We start from the raw sequence: 14,707 nt of genomic DNA, 5'->3' as shown, positions 1-14,707 counted from the left end.
TCTCTAGAGGAAAATGTAAGACTGCAGTAATTCAGTATGAAGCTTTTCTATTTCTAGTCAATTCTCACACATTTGATTTCTTCCTTGTTTCGTTGCAGAATCACAGAATGTTTTGGGTTGGATGGGATGTTAGAGATGACTTAGTTCCAACCCCCCTGCCATGGGCAAGGACACATTTCACTGGACCATGTGGCTTAAAGCCACATCTAACCAAGCTGATGATAGCCAATATGAAAAAGTCCAAAAAATCACAAACACTTTACCTAGATCTAATGACCATAAAGAATAGAACATTTTTTTTTACTCAATTTCTTCATGTTTAATACCAATGAAAATTTAGTGAAAATTAAAGAAAAGCAGAAATGTTAACATATAGTAATTATAGAATCATAGAATCTCTTGAGTTGGAAGGCACCCATAAGGATCGTTGAATCTAACTCCCTGCTCCTCACAGGACTACCTAAAAATGAACCATATGACCAAAAGCATCCAGACGCTCCTTGACCTCTGACGGGGTTGGTGCTCTGACCACTTCCCTGGTGAGCCTGTTCCAGTGCCTGACCACCCTCTCAGTGAAGAACCTTTTCCTAATGTCTGGTCTGAACTTCCCCTGACGCAGCTTCATACTGTTTCCACATATCCTATTGCTGGTCACCAGAGATCCTCCTCCACTGCCCCACCTAAGGAAGCTGTGGGCTGTGGTGAGGGTCACCATAGCTTCAGTTGGTTTCAGAGCAATGGCTAAAGTCACTTTGTCTTTCAAGACTTAAACACAAATTCAGTCCCAATTGTATAAACTTTGTGAATCCATGAAGTTATGGAACTGTGGGCAGGTTCAACAACAATTCCAACCCAGTAATAAGAAGGTGATATCAAATGCTAACTGTAGACCATTTCTTAGTCCCTATAATAGTTGTTCTTTGTAGAATGCAATAGTTAACGTTTCCAGAATTGTATTTGACATTAGAAACTGAGCTACTTTGATGCAAGAATTTAAAATATTTCTGGTTATTTGTTTTAATTATTAATTTCTCTCTCTTTACCTTGTATTATCATAGATGAAATGCATCCTGGGTTATGAGTACTCAAAGTTACCAAAAGAGCTCCATATAACAAATCTAGATGTTTGTTGTTCCAGTTACAATGAAGCTTTTTGCAATGTGGAAATGTAATCCAAAATCTGATAAACTCTCACTACTATTTTTAGTCAGGTTTACTAACAAGTGAATGAGTAAATGACAAACACTATTGGGTTAAATCTTAAGTATTTAAACTTCTCTTTAACTACATCTGGAATCTTTTCAGTAGGAATAACGAAGTAGTGACATTTGATTGCTGCTTTGGTACATAGAGAAAAAAGCAAAAAACATACAAAGAGGTTCTTCCTTTTAATGTTGTACTTAACCACAGTTTGGTGTTTGTGGTTTGGTTTTTTTTATGTTTGCTTGCTTTTTCTGGCATTCCAAAATGCAATACTGGCTGAGTGCATTTTCTGCAGATCTAAGTCTCATTCTTCATGACCACAGTAGTGAAGTTCATCCATCTGCAAGAGGCTTAAGGGAAAATTCAGTTCCCTTTTTTTCCCTTCCCATATTTATTCCTTTTTTTCCCCCTCAAGCAGGTTACAAAACATGCAATCGGCCAGATTATTTTCAGATTTAAAGAGAGCAAATTAAGCACCTGTGATTCAGCTAGTTGTGTTTTCATATATTTAAAACTCACAGGTTCATGTTGCTGAAAAGAAAGGTCTGGTGAACACATTTCCTGGAAAAAATAAAGAAGCTATAAGCATTCATTCTCTTAAATAAACATTTTGTCTTCTTCTAGATATAATTTTTTCAAATGTTTTATAACCATAATAATTCATACATTAGGAGCCCAATTCTTATTTGCTTTACAGACCAATCTTTTATATTTACATAAATCCTACATCAACAATGTTACCATGGTTACATAATTACAATTCAACCTTGCAAGTGGCTTGTCAAAATATCAGGTACAAAAACTGTGCTGGGACTGAGCCTACACATCCCAACCAAACAAGTATCATATTATTTGTTTTCTAATTAACTACAAGTTCCTCTGTATAAAAATAGTATTTCCTAATCAAGAGACTTGTGTCAGTCAAAATTCTCAAGCCCAAAATTTCTCGTTTTGTTTTTCTGAAAAGATGAAAATATTAAGAGAACCTATTGGTGTGGTTCTGTGATTTCCTGGATCAACATCAGTGAAATTTGCTTTCAGACAAGTTTTTCCTCTTGGAGGTGGTAATCTAATTCACTTGCTAAAATGTCTGAATTTCAGTAAAGCAGGACTTCAAATGCCTTTCATTGTTTATCGTCTGAGAATGAAGACAGCAGAAAAAGCTGCTATTTTTCATGAGTGAAGAGAAAACACAGATTTTGATCCATTGGTGATACAGGTATCTGTTCCATATCATTAAATTGTCTTTTTAAAATGAAAGACGATAATGCCATTCAAGATACTCTTGCGGGTTTGTTAACAGATACTCTCTCCATAAGGTGCTGGGTTTTTTTTAACTCATAAATAAAAGACTTCAGGAGGAAAAAGACAAAGGACAATCTTATAGATTTCCTTAAAAAGAGGTGCAAAGAACAGTGACCGTTTGGAAAACACCAAAAGGTGATCTTTGAGTTGTTATTAATTTATCTATATAGACATTTGAGGATGATTTTTCATATATCCTTGGAAAAATCGATTCTACAAAAAATTTGTTATGGTTTGTTTTTTCCCATTTCTATGGCCTTCTAGAAATAACAAATATTCTGTTAAACTGAAAGCTAGAGCATAACCTTTACTGTACTGGATGTACAGATGCTGTGATGGTGGATGAGTAAACAGAGTTTGTTAATTATAAGATAATCTAATATTCTAAGTAATATATCCAGATGCCCAAGAATACTAAGTCTGTTGTTTTATGTTTTATTTAGTTTTATTATTCAATTTTTCCTTTTTATTTGTCATATCAAAAGATTCTTAGACATATATTCATCAAAATATGCAGAAAACCTTTAGCAGTTTTGGTTATGGATAGTAGGAATATAGCTGTCTTTCACTAAAGTGGTTGGTAAATGTATGTTGGACATTTATGTAAGTCACATTTTTAATCCAGTGAGACACCAGACACATCTGCTGAGAGATGTGGCTGGTCTACGGGATTCCACTCATTTAATTTGCACAAGAAAGACCAGTTTGTGTTGGGATGTTCAGCTGGGGATGTTGCCTGCCTGACACACCTTCCCTGTCTCTATGGAATGTGAACTCTTCCTCTTCACTTTCAAGGTGTATGGCAGGCTCCATCTGACTCATTTGAATTTTCAAAATTAAGGCCATCAAGACATAAACTAAGTGGTAGTGCTAGTAGATTGAATTGTTAATATTTCCTAGGTGCTGATGTGACTTGACTAAAACTTTTGTGATTTTGTTTTTATCAAGTTTGGAACTGGTAACGTGCTCAGACTCAAAAATTACTAGCAGTTTTTTTGACACAAGTAGTTAACTGCTAAAAGCTTAAAATTCCATAGGCTTGTGCATGTGTGTGATTTTGAAAAGTTTCACCTTCAATTGGGTGTCAAAACAACCCTGTGACTAATTTAAATGAATTTAACAACCCGTGCCTTGGACACCTATTGTTGCACAACATCACCTCAAGAGCTGCCACAGAAACGCTTTGGGCAGTTGTCTTATGCTAACTTAGCCTTTCTGAGGTGAGTTATTTCAGTGCAATCAGATACCTGCTGGCACCTCAGACAAAAATGGGAAGGTCCCAAATGACCTTTCAAGAACGACATATCAAAAGAAAAGCCCTGTGGCTCCCTCATTGTTTTTCCAGACCATTTGGTTCCTAGTCTTTTTAGGAAGAAACAGTTCATCGTAGAACTTGAGTAGAGCCATAACACTGGAGACAGTAAAAGTGTGCTTCAGTAGGTAGTGGTCTTCTACAAGTTTTCCTTCCTGAAAAATTTGCATAGTAGCTTAATTAGTCCCTCTCCAGAGTGCTGGTGCTTGATATTTGTTTGTGGGTTTTTTGTTTTTTTTTTTTTTTTACAGTACTAAGTCCACTTTTTTCTTTTTCATTAAACCTTATACAAAAAAGCATCTCTTATCACTAGTCATGTGTTTCACTTGTTACTGTTCTTAGAATTTCTGGTAGATAAAGCTTCGATTCTTCCTATTTTGTTATTCTTGATTTGTTGTGGTGTTTTGTTTTCTTTTAAACAGCAATTCAATATGGCAGTTGGATGCACATTGCAGTAAAGTCCAGACTGCAGCACTGTATACACATGGGTGTAGATTCTGCAAAATTCCTCTGGGAAGTTGTGAAGGGGAATGCAAAAGGGAGAGGACTGCAGCTGCCTAATGCTGTGATCTCCTCTGTCGAAGGTTACTAAGCTGTATCTGGCTCCGTAATGTCCTGCTACTTCTGTGCTCCTGAGCTGGATGAAGGTAGTGGGAGAAAGTAACATATATTGGGGAAAAAGGCTGAAGGAAACAAAGACACTTAAAAAATTAAAAATGCAACATCTGATGCATGGATTATTTCCCTGTTGATAATTTTCAGCTGATGAAATAGTTATTAATAACATAATTCATAAAGTCAAGAATAACATAAACTCTATGCAGACTCTGAGGAACCATACAGAATCTAAATTACTTACCTAAAAATGAGACACTGTGAGTGACTACAGCATAACATTTCAGCTGAAGCATCTCCTGTAGCCTGCTGCAGATATTGGTACTTAGAAAAAATGTTGTCAGTAAATCAAAGATAATTTGATTTGATATTTAAACACCAAGATATTTACAAAAAAAACAAAACAACAAAACAAAACAGTAATGTCAGTAAATCAAACAATATTTGCCTCAGGGAAGTATGATAAGGATAATATTTTGACTCAGAATATTTTGGTAAAATCTGACTCTTTTGATCAGCGGAATTCTGAATCATGATGCTATATAGCATGTATATGAAGTAAATATGAAACTTCCCTTCAGTTTTAAAAACAAGGGTTACAAGATCTCTGTGTATATTAGGTCCCTGTTGAACTAAGCAATACAAAAGAAAAACATCAATTGACCACCTGGCTTCTACATGCTAATTCTTCCCACTCTGTCCATTACAGCCCAGCGTTCTAAACCAGCTTTCTAAAACTAAGACTGTCTCATCCTTTATGTTTGCCACATCAGATATTTAGTATTAGTGGTGAGGTCATCTTAAAAAAATTTAAATTCATACTTTGTTCCTTCAATCCCAAAAGCAAGACTGAACAGCAGTCTCATGACCTTTACTACATAATAAGAAATATTAATTCTGAAGGACCTCTCAGCATCTTGCAGTGCACAGTTTCTGCTGAAACCACACGATTTCTGCTGTTGACCCCACAGTGGAGAATAAGGCTGGCAAAGAGAATGTTAATAAACCTAGATGTAGCAAAGTTAATCCTTAAGAGGAGACTGAATGGTACTTTCAAATTATTTGAGTATCCATGAATTTCTAATAATTGATATTTTTCCAGGCCTGCAGAGTAATTGTTACAATACAACTATCTAATTTATTCTCAGCTGATACTTGATTTGAAAGAAACAAAGCATCAGAACACCCCAAATCTTGCATGTGGAAAAAGATCAGGCAAATTTCAGTAATAGAAGAAGCAAATTACTGCAAGAAAACACCCCAAAAGAAATAAGACATGACATAACTAAGAAATGAACACCAATTTACATGTAAGTCAGATTTGAATTCCCAGGAAGACATAATCTAATGGGGAATTTATTGGTAGGTATTTTATGGTATTTATCATGATGTAGCATCTGAAATTCAAAGTATTGGCCACAACTGTCATTACAAGGGATGACATTTAATGTCAGTAGATATAATAAATTACTGAAATATATTTTCATGGTGAAAATATTTGGGATTATTCATGTCTGTTTGGCCACTCTCTCTCCTGGTGCTTAAGTGTGCACCAGTGTAGAAGCAGTGTAATTAGGGAGTTACTAATTATTAGTTAGCATCACTATATTTCTTAAGCAATCAACACATTATAGTGCAGAGTAATTTAACAGGAAATTAAATCTCAGTATGAGAACTTTCAGCAAAGATTTTGTCTCAGTTGACACTTGCTGCTGACAATGTAGTCGAAAGATTAGATACCTGTGTTAGCCCATCTTGTCTGCCTGCTTTTTTATAGCTTAAACTATTCCTCTTTTTGTCCTCCTATTCTGAACAAATGCAGATGTATATCAGGTTTTCTTTCTCACATTTTGGTGCCGCAGATTTTCATTTTATTGGCAGATATAAAGTGGGTTTTTTCTAGCGCCTAGTTATCAGTAACATTTTTGCTGATTCTGAATCATTGTTTGAGACATCTTGCACTGTCAAACTGAGAGCTGTCTTCAAAATCATACATCCTTGACATATATAATTAACAAGCTTGGAGAAAGATGGCTGGCTGAAATCTGTACAAGGTCAGGAGAAAAGCCCATTACTTGGCACATACTCATGTGACCTAATTGACCTAACAGAAAGGGAGGAATTAATCATGCTTTCAGTCATTTCTCCTGCCATCTCTGTCGCTCCTTTTGCTGTGTTTAACATTATTACTTTTCCCACAGAAGATATCCAATACCTTTCTACTGAAGATGACCTCAGGTCTGTCTGCTTTTGCTGACAGTATGTCATGGCCCACCAGGTATGAAGGTTACAAGGACCAGCTTTCGTTAGGTGGGAAATGGACTGAAGGGCTTCAGCAGTGGTGTTGGCAGTGGATCTGCAGAGGTGCAGTTAGTAAGCAGTGCGGCTGGCGTGGCTAAAAGGGAAAAAAGCTTCTAAAAATGTGGGACAAATATCACTTCAAACAGTATTAGATATCTGGACTGGGGCATTATTGACTAGAAGTAATAAATAACATGAATTTATGTTAATTTAAATATTCATATGTGTTTTGAAAAGCACAGATATTTTGAAATATTGGATTCAATTCTTGATCTAAGAATTTTTCTAAGTATGTTGTAGTGTAACTCACCTAGATCAACTAATATCAGAAAGTGGTTGTCAGAATTACCTAAATGCCATTCCTCATCACCAAAGTTAACACATTTGACCATTCCATGAAATGCCATTCTTCCATATTTAAGCATGGGCCCACTTTTCATCAGTGTAAAGGATCAGGGTCTTAAAAAACTCAGTTATTCTAAATTTTTGTAATTTCTGTAAATTTGCCCTGCTTCTTCATTAATTAAAAGAGACCTGCATGGTCTTAAAAAACTCAGTTATTCTAAATTGTTGTAATTTCTGTAAATTTGCCCTGCTTCTCTATTAATTGAAAGAGACCTTCATATTATGACTTAAGCTAGGCTTATGTTTCAAGTAAATCCTGTGCCTTTTTCCTTTTGTTATTTAAATATGTATTACCTTCAGTTCCTCTGGAAATTTTGTCCTCAAATGCTTTAAACATGAATTTTGCATGCATGAATGCACACAGAAAACTTAATTTAGCTTGAACACTGTGGTGAGATACTTAAAATTACTTAATACATAAAAGGTTTGATTGCACATTTTGGAAACAAGAATATTTTTAGACATATATTTTGCCAGAAACATGCTTTATCCTTTTCACAGTTCAAGGTGAGAACCACTGAGAGGGTTCCTAAAGAAATCAAGAGCATCAAGCTCAGGATACTCTTTGAGCTGCAAACATTTATATTTTAGTAGATTACTTGGATAATGCTTCAAATAACCTTCTTGCAAGTTGACCTTACATAGGCCTGCAGGTAAAAAGATGTTGGAATGGTTCTTGGTCTGAATGAATATCACTGTCCTTATACTTTGTTAATAAGTTTAGATTAACATGACTTTTTCATGAGGAGACTATGGCTAGGGTAAGACTTGCTCTGTCTTTCAGAAGGAAAATCAACTTGCTGATTTCACAAACAGGATTAAAAATAAATGCATAAAAAATGGTCTGCTTTTAATTAAGGCTTCTAGCCTGCTTCAGTGGGCTAACAGTTAATGTGAAACAATAATATTCTGGTCATCTTTTTAATAATATACTGGCTGAAGAAATGTAAAATCTGCTTGATTGATTTTTTTTGTTTGTTTTAGTGTGTTCTACTGTTCCAGGTAAGAAATATATCCAAGATTTTCTTTTTCTCTTATGGAGGAGTGAATATAGAGCAGTTCTGTAACTTTAGTCAAGTGGCGTAGGATTTTCATTTGGCTAACCAAGTAAAAAAAGGACTATATCTTTCCATAATAATGTAAACAATATTTCTTATTCAGGTAGTGTATCTGTTCATTTGGACATCTTCAAGTATATTATGTTGGATTATAAGCTGGTTCTCCTGCATGAAAAAACTTTGGCAATAAAATAAGAAAAGAAACTAACAAAAACAAACATATGGAAAGAAACATTATTCACAGGCCAATATGTGTACAGGTAGTACAGCCTTGCCCAAAAGATATAAATAAAGATGCTTGGTCCTTGAACAAATGTAATCAGAATGTGGTCATTATAAATGTTTTTTCTTACAGCTTCAGAGAGCTGAAAAGGTCGTGATTCGGTGCACACTAAAAGAGCTAATGATATACCATTATTTTCTAGCTATTTAGCAAGTAACTTAGATGTTGCTTTACTGTTGTACTAAGCCACATTTTGATTCTTTTAGGTCTCATTTACTTAGACAAATAGTCCATCTTGTTTTGCTTATTTTTTCTTTAGGATATTTCTTGGCAAACAACTTTAATTAAGGGGTAACTATGACTGATAGTGAAAAGCAAATGAAGAAGAATGCTCTAGAAAACTTAAAGGTCGTAAGTGTCTAAGTGAATGTTTGGATTTTTTTGTCAACATCATCTTAAATTTAAGATGTAAAAAAATTGTGCTTCACTGTCTCTGAGGAAGGTCCACTTTAGGGAATTTAGGTATAAACTGTCAATACCTGTCACTGGACATAACAAGGTTCATAGCATTTGGTGTTACTTTCTGGTGTAAAATAGTTGCTATAAAATTTGTAATCTGTCATGACTACAACATTTATATTTAAATAATGTAATGCACATCTATACAATCGATCATTAAAAATTGTTATAGCATAAGAATGTAATTTAAACTGTAGAAGAAAACTGCCTATGTGGGCACAGTCCTAATAGCCTTGCTGTGCTGCTTCACTAAAATCCTCCACCGCAACCTGGAGCAGAGGGCTGTAGGCTCTTTTCCAGCACGTTCAGCACCTGAATTCTGTGTTCTTCATGGCAAAAGGCTGGCTGCTACTTATCCACTCTCACACCATGAAATGACATTTCAGCACTGATGGGCATCTCTTCAGGCATCCATGACTGTCAGGTTCCTTCCACATTCTCCCGAACACATGTGCCTCTGAGGCAGTGAATGACAGCGTGTGGGTGCGTGTACCTCCAGTTCTCTCCCTCTTCTCTGCTTGCCTGCTAGTGTTATCCTTCTGTTTGATCGCCATCATAGCTCTCAATTTAGACAACAGAATCACACTTTTACAACTGTGTCTGATGTCTATATACTTCTTCAAAAAAGCCCAAACCCCAATCCATAAAATACATGCTCAGGAGTTAATGTGCTACATAAGCAATGAGAAACTATTTTTTTTGCTCAGTCAAAATACATGACAAAATATCGTGTGTTATTCATAATGACTCCAGCCAGGTAACTAAATCCAAGTAATCAATGAATGTTTTGACTCACAAAATTATGATGACAAAAGCCATAGCACTGATGTAACTTCATCGACTGAAAAATGTCTGCCTCTCTCTTTTTCTGTTTGAAAACTGGGTATATACTATATCTCTAAAAGAACAATTTTGCTTGTACAAATGCTTTGGCAAACAGGTTTACAAAACTTTTCTAATGCAAAACTAATCTTAAATCTTCATGGAAGTATAAATGTAAATTACTTTTCTGAAATACTTCACCCACTCTGAGAACAAAGTGGCGTTGCACATACTTCTTACAAAGAAGGAATTACAGTACTTACCAAAACATTATGCTCATGTAACTCTTACAAATCCAAACACCGTACAAAGAAAACAAAGATCTAAACTTCATTTATCATGATCTCCCCTGCAGCAAAGAAATATTGTAATGGATTTATTTAAAAGAGTAAAATACAGTATCTGTAACTGCAAGCTTAAGAGCACTCTGCAGATGTGGTAGTCTTCCTGTAGTGATGTAACTGCTGGCTAAGACACAGTAACTCAGCCTTCACAGTGCTCTGGATTCTACTTTAACCACTTTCACTCTCTGTGTTAGACCAGGTCTAGAACATGAAAAATTGTTAAAGATTATACACATTACAGAATTAGGGGGCTGCTATATTATCATGTATTCTGTTTCTAATATTGCACAAAGAGCACTAGGTGCTCCTGTTTCATAGACCTTCTTCATGCAAGGAAATAAACTATGATGAATCCGTTCTTCTGCATCCTTCACATGCGGTGCTGTCAAATATACCAGTGGGGAGGGGGATTTGGAAAGTGGCTGGAGAAATAGCTTTGGAATTGATAAAGATATTTAGTGATTATTTCCATTAGTACAGAAGAAGTTCTCATAAGTTCCTGGAGAAATCCTAACCTCTCAGGTAAGCCTTGAGAAAAAAAGTAACAGGTTTTGTTACTTCAGTCTCCCAATTTAACTAGGTGAAAGAAATATCCATGATTGAAAGAGTTACTTGTGTTTTGTAATTTGTTCTTTGCTCTTGACTTCAGGCTGTATACAAAAATACTGACTCTCTCTCACAGAATCTATTACTGTACCTTGGATCTACAATAAGAAATATTTGCCATAATTTAATGGGAAAAAATGAAGTGACACTGTCATTTGTTTCTCTTACATTGAGCATGTCAGCTTCAGATGAACGTACAGTTGCTGGACTGTTACATTATGCTTAAGACAGCTTTGTAGCAGTAGGTGCTGTATTAAATCGTTTTTAAATTTAGTTTGATGATAGCTTGTCAGTATGAACTGTTCTTTACATAACAATTCATGAAAAAATCAAGCAGCATCTTCAATTATTTTCGTTAAAATCTGTGTTCTCATCTTAAGGGGCCAGTCCGATGTCTTTCATACCAAGAGAATTCAGTATGACACAACAGTGTCATCTAGTGAATGGCTTGGGTGGAGGGGACAAACCCGAACGCCTCAGCAGTATCCAGGTTTTGAGCCATACTATCAATGTAGCTGATCAGACAGCAGAAATACTCAAAGCTTTAAAAAATTCTATTCTGATCAACACTACACACTAAAGAACTACTTTACAATTGTACTATTAAAAGGAAAAGGACAAACTGTCATTTCCTGCTTCAAGACGTGGTACCTATCCTTCCTTAATACCTTTAAATCTCATGTGCTAAACCCACAGTCCAAACTCCAAAACTCAAAGTCTAAATGCAAAGTAAATTAAATCAGAAAGTTAATTAGATTTTTTTCTAACTGATGCTTAATATTTATCTGAAAACCTTAAACATTTATTTGCTTTACCTTAAGAAACAATAAATAACTGTTCTCCAGAAAAGCGTGAAAAAAATATTACGTGAGGAGAGCACTTATGTTAAAGGATCTTTTATGCTTTCACAAAAGTAAGCTAAACTCCACAGTAGTCTAATTTGTTATGCCAATATGTTATTCCTGCAGTGGAATGAAAGGTTTAAGGTTAGTCTGGACATAAACTCTATTCTTATTATAAAGTCTCCTTGTTCTTTGGTATTCAATATACCAGTGAAGCAACAGGAAAGATAATCAGGAAATACTTATAAACATCTAGCTAAAAATTGCAATTCTCACTAAACAGACCATTTTGTTGGAGAATGAGGAATTTCACTACATGTGAAGGACAAAAAACTATATTAGGCAGTGATTGCTGATAACTTTTATCCTACAGCTATCTAAAGATTGAGGGGGGGAGGAGAGGGGGAGAAGGACATTTCAAGTAATATAGCTTTAATTTTAATTACACCAAAATTATTCATTTTAAGGTTTTTGATATTATATGTACATTCAAGGGTATTATAAAAAGAACACTCATTGAAGCTTATTAAGACTTCTAATCTGAAAAATTAAATAAAATTTAATTGTAATGAAATTGAATTTTCGGCTGAGACACTTAAAGTGATAGCAAATCCTATTATTATCCAAACCATAAGAATGGTTCATCTGCTTCATTTCAGCTGTTCCTTTATGTTTTTCCTATTTGTAATCATTCCCTGGCCCTTTCTCTAGATTCCTCTTTTAAATCCCATCTTTTTTTTTTCTAATTCTGCTTGTCTTGTCTATTTGTTATAAGCTACCCTTTCATTTTCTAACACATTAACACATCTGCTATTCTTCCCTTTCCTTTCAGCCCCTTAGATATCCCTTTTTTAAATCAGTGTTGTAGGGGAAAACAGCAGGAAAATGCAATAGCAGTTGTGGAAATAAAAGCTACAAAATAGCTGTTAAATAAGGGAAACAGGACTCGGTAAGCAATTCAGTCACAGCTGAATTTTCAGTGTGGGTTTTTCAGTAACGGTTACAGGTTCAGCACCGCTGTGATCATCTGAAGCACAGAAATGCTATACTTTGAAAGTCTGTAGGCTTCAGAATACGGTCAGCAGAAAGCTACCCTTTTCTTGTAACCAGTATAAAATAGAATTAGCTGTTCAGTGTAAAACTACTACAGATTTGTAGCTGTCTCTAGAATACAGGTCTGTGATATCTGCTTTAAAAGGTTTCAGGACAATCTTTTCATTATTATAACTAGACAGTTTTTCTTCGGTGAATGTTCTTTTCCTCGGGCATGGATTCATTGTGAACTAAGAATAATGATCATATTTTGTAAAATCTTTCAGCTTGTCTTTAGTTTGTGTGTGCTGGCGCTTTCCTTTAAGACTACTATCAAATTGTTCTACACATTAACCAAGCTGTGGGCAGTATTTTTTTATTATGTTAAAAAAATCATGTTCTACTGCCTATGTAATATGTGGCTCTAAATCTCTTAAAATGTTGAAGTTGGAAATAACCTTTAATAATTCAAGCAATTACAATTATTTTATTCTTTCATACTTCATTCATGAAGGAACATTTTTTTTCAAACTATGCTCATTAAGGATCATCTCTCCAGAGACAGGGTCATTCTTGGACAATGCTGACATCAGCTTCTCTTCTGCCTTTTTTGAGACCATTTCCCACGTCACACTCACCCACACCCACCCTGCCCTGTCCCCCCCTTTTTTCTTCTTGTAACGGTCTATATGTGTAATCATCTCCTTCAGGGAATGTATCTCTCTTCCAATGTAGGAGACAAACCCTGTACAGTCATAACATCAAGTTTGCCTAGAATTATGGAAAAAGATTTTAAATTGTATTATTATATGCATGCATAGAATACTGTAATCTAGCTCTAAACCAAAATAGTGTTTAAATGCATTGCTAGAGGCACTGTAGGAAGATCTATCACACCAACACTGCCGACATTGCAGATTTCATTCCTCTTCCCTAACAAAAGCCCATATAGCTTTTCAAGTTCTAAATGTGCATTTTTCCTTTAGCGTGCAGTAAACAAACTTGGGATTTTTTAGGTGTACCACTGTCAAATTTATTTCTGCTTCCACTCAACCTTCTTGCCATCTGCTGTTATAGACTGCTATCTCTTTTAGAACAATGGCAAACTATTCACTAGTTTATTCCTTGTGGTACTATGTTTCCAACTACATTTTCTATTATACTGCTGGCAGCACGCTCGGAGCTGCCTTTCATGCCTTTCAACAATCTTTAGAAGATGAAGTGTTCTCTGGTACCACACTGAGACAGCCTTAGTTCAGACACCCACGGAAAAAAATCAGGAAGGCAGTACTGCTTCAGATGCAATGTGTTCCTGGAGGTCCTGTAGCACCGGGGACCACAAGGTCACCATGCAGTGGGTGGCCCTCAGCTAGAGACAGATGATGGGAAGGAACACCTCCATTACTGCAACAGAAGGACTTTGCTAAAACCAAGATAATAGCACCAAAAGAGCCTCATTTGGAACCATTCTGATGGGCTTCCTGGTATTAGTATTAATTCGTATTAAATCGTATTAAAGACCTGAGTCAGTCCATTAGATTCTGTCCTAGCTTCTGCTACCTGGCCACCAGCTGGCCTGCTAACCCTTCCTTGAGACACGGAGCTGCCAGGCTTTCACACTCAGGAGTCGATTCCCTTCCAACAGCCATGCCGAGCCCTCCTGCTTGCACAGGTGACAGTACTGACGGCAGCCTCTCCCCAGGTGCTTGTGGTGGTAGTTACATGTAAGGGAGAACCCCTGTATAAGGGAGATTTTCCTGAATCCTCTGGGCTGATTCAGATTCTGACTTGTTTAATCCTTGCAAAGAGGAGGGCAGCTGAGGCTTTTCTGGAAAGATTTAAAGAGAAGGTTAAAAGTAGCAACCTGAAGTGGTTCCCTGCTCAGACGACGAAGGAGGAGAAGTAGGGCAGTTCCCATCAAAAGGCAATAGCGGTGCTTCCGCGACTGTACCCAACAGAAAGATCACGCACGTGTGGTCAGGTCGTCATTAACAGTGCCTTTTGTCCAGGTTAGTGCCATCTGTCCCAGCACTGGAGGACATGCTTGCTCATGGGGTTTGTTGGTTTTTCTTTCCAAGGAATCAACTGCTGCTTGGGGCTGAGGGGGATCCTGCCACAAA

The sequence above is a fragment of the Falco naumanni genome, chromosome 1, assembly GCF_017639655.2.
Source record: "Falco naumanni isolate bFalNau1 chromosome 1, bFalNau1.pat, whole genome shotgun sequence".
NCBI classification, from domain to species: domain Eukaryota; kingdom Metazoa; phylum Chordata; class Aves; order Falconiformes; family Falconidae; genus Falco; species Falco naumanni.
The sequence above is the reverse complement of the archived record's forward strand: the minus strand, read 5'-3'. Positions refer to the sequence as shown.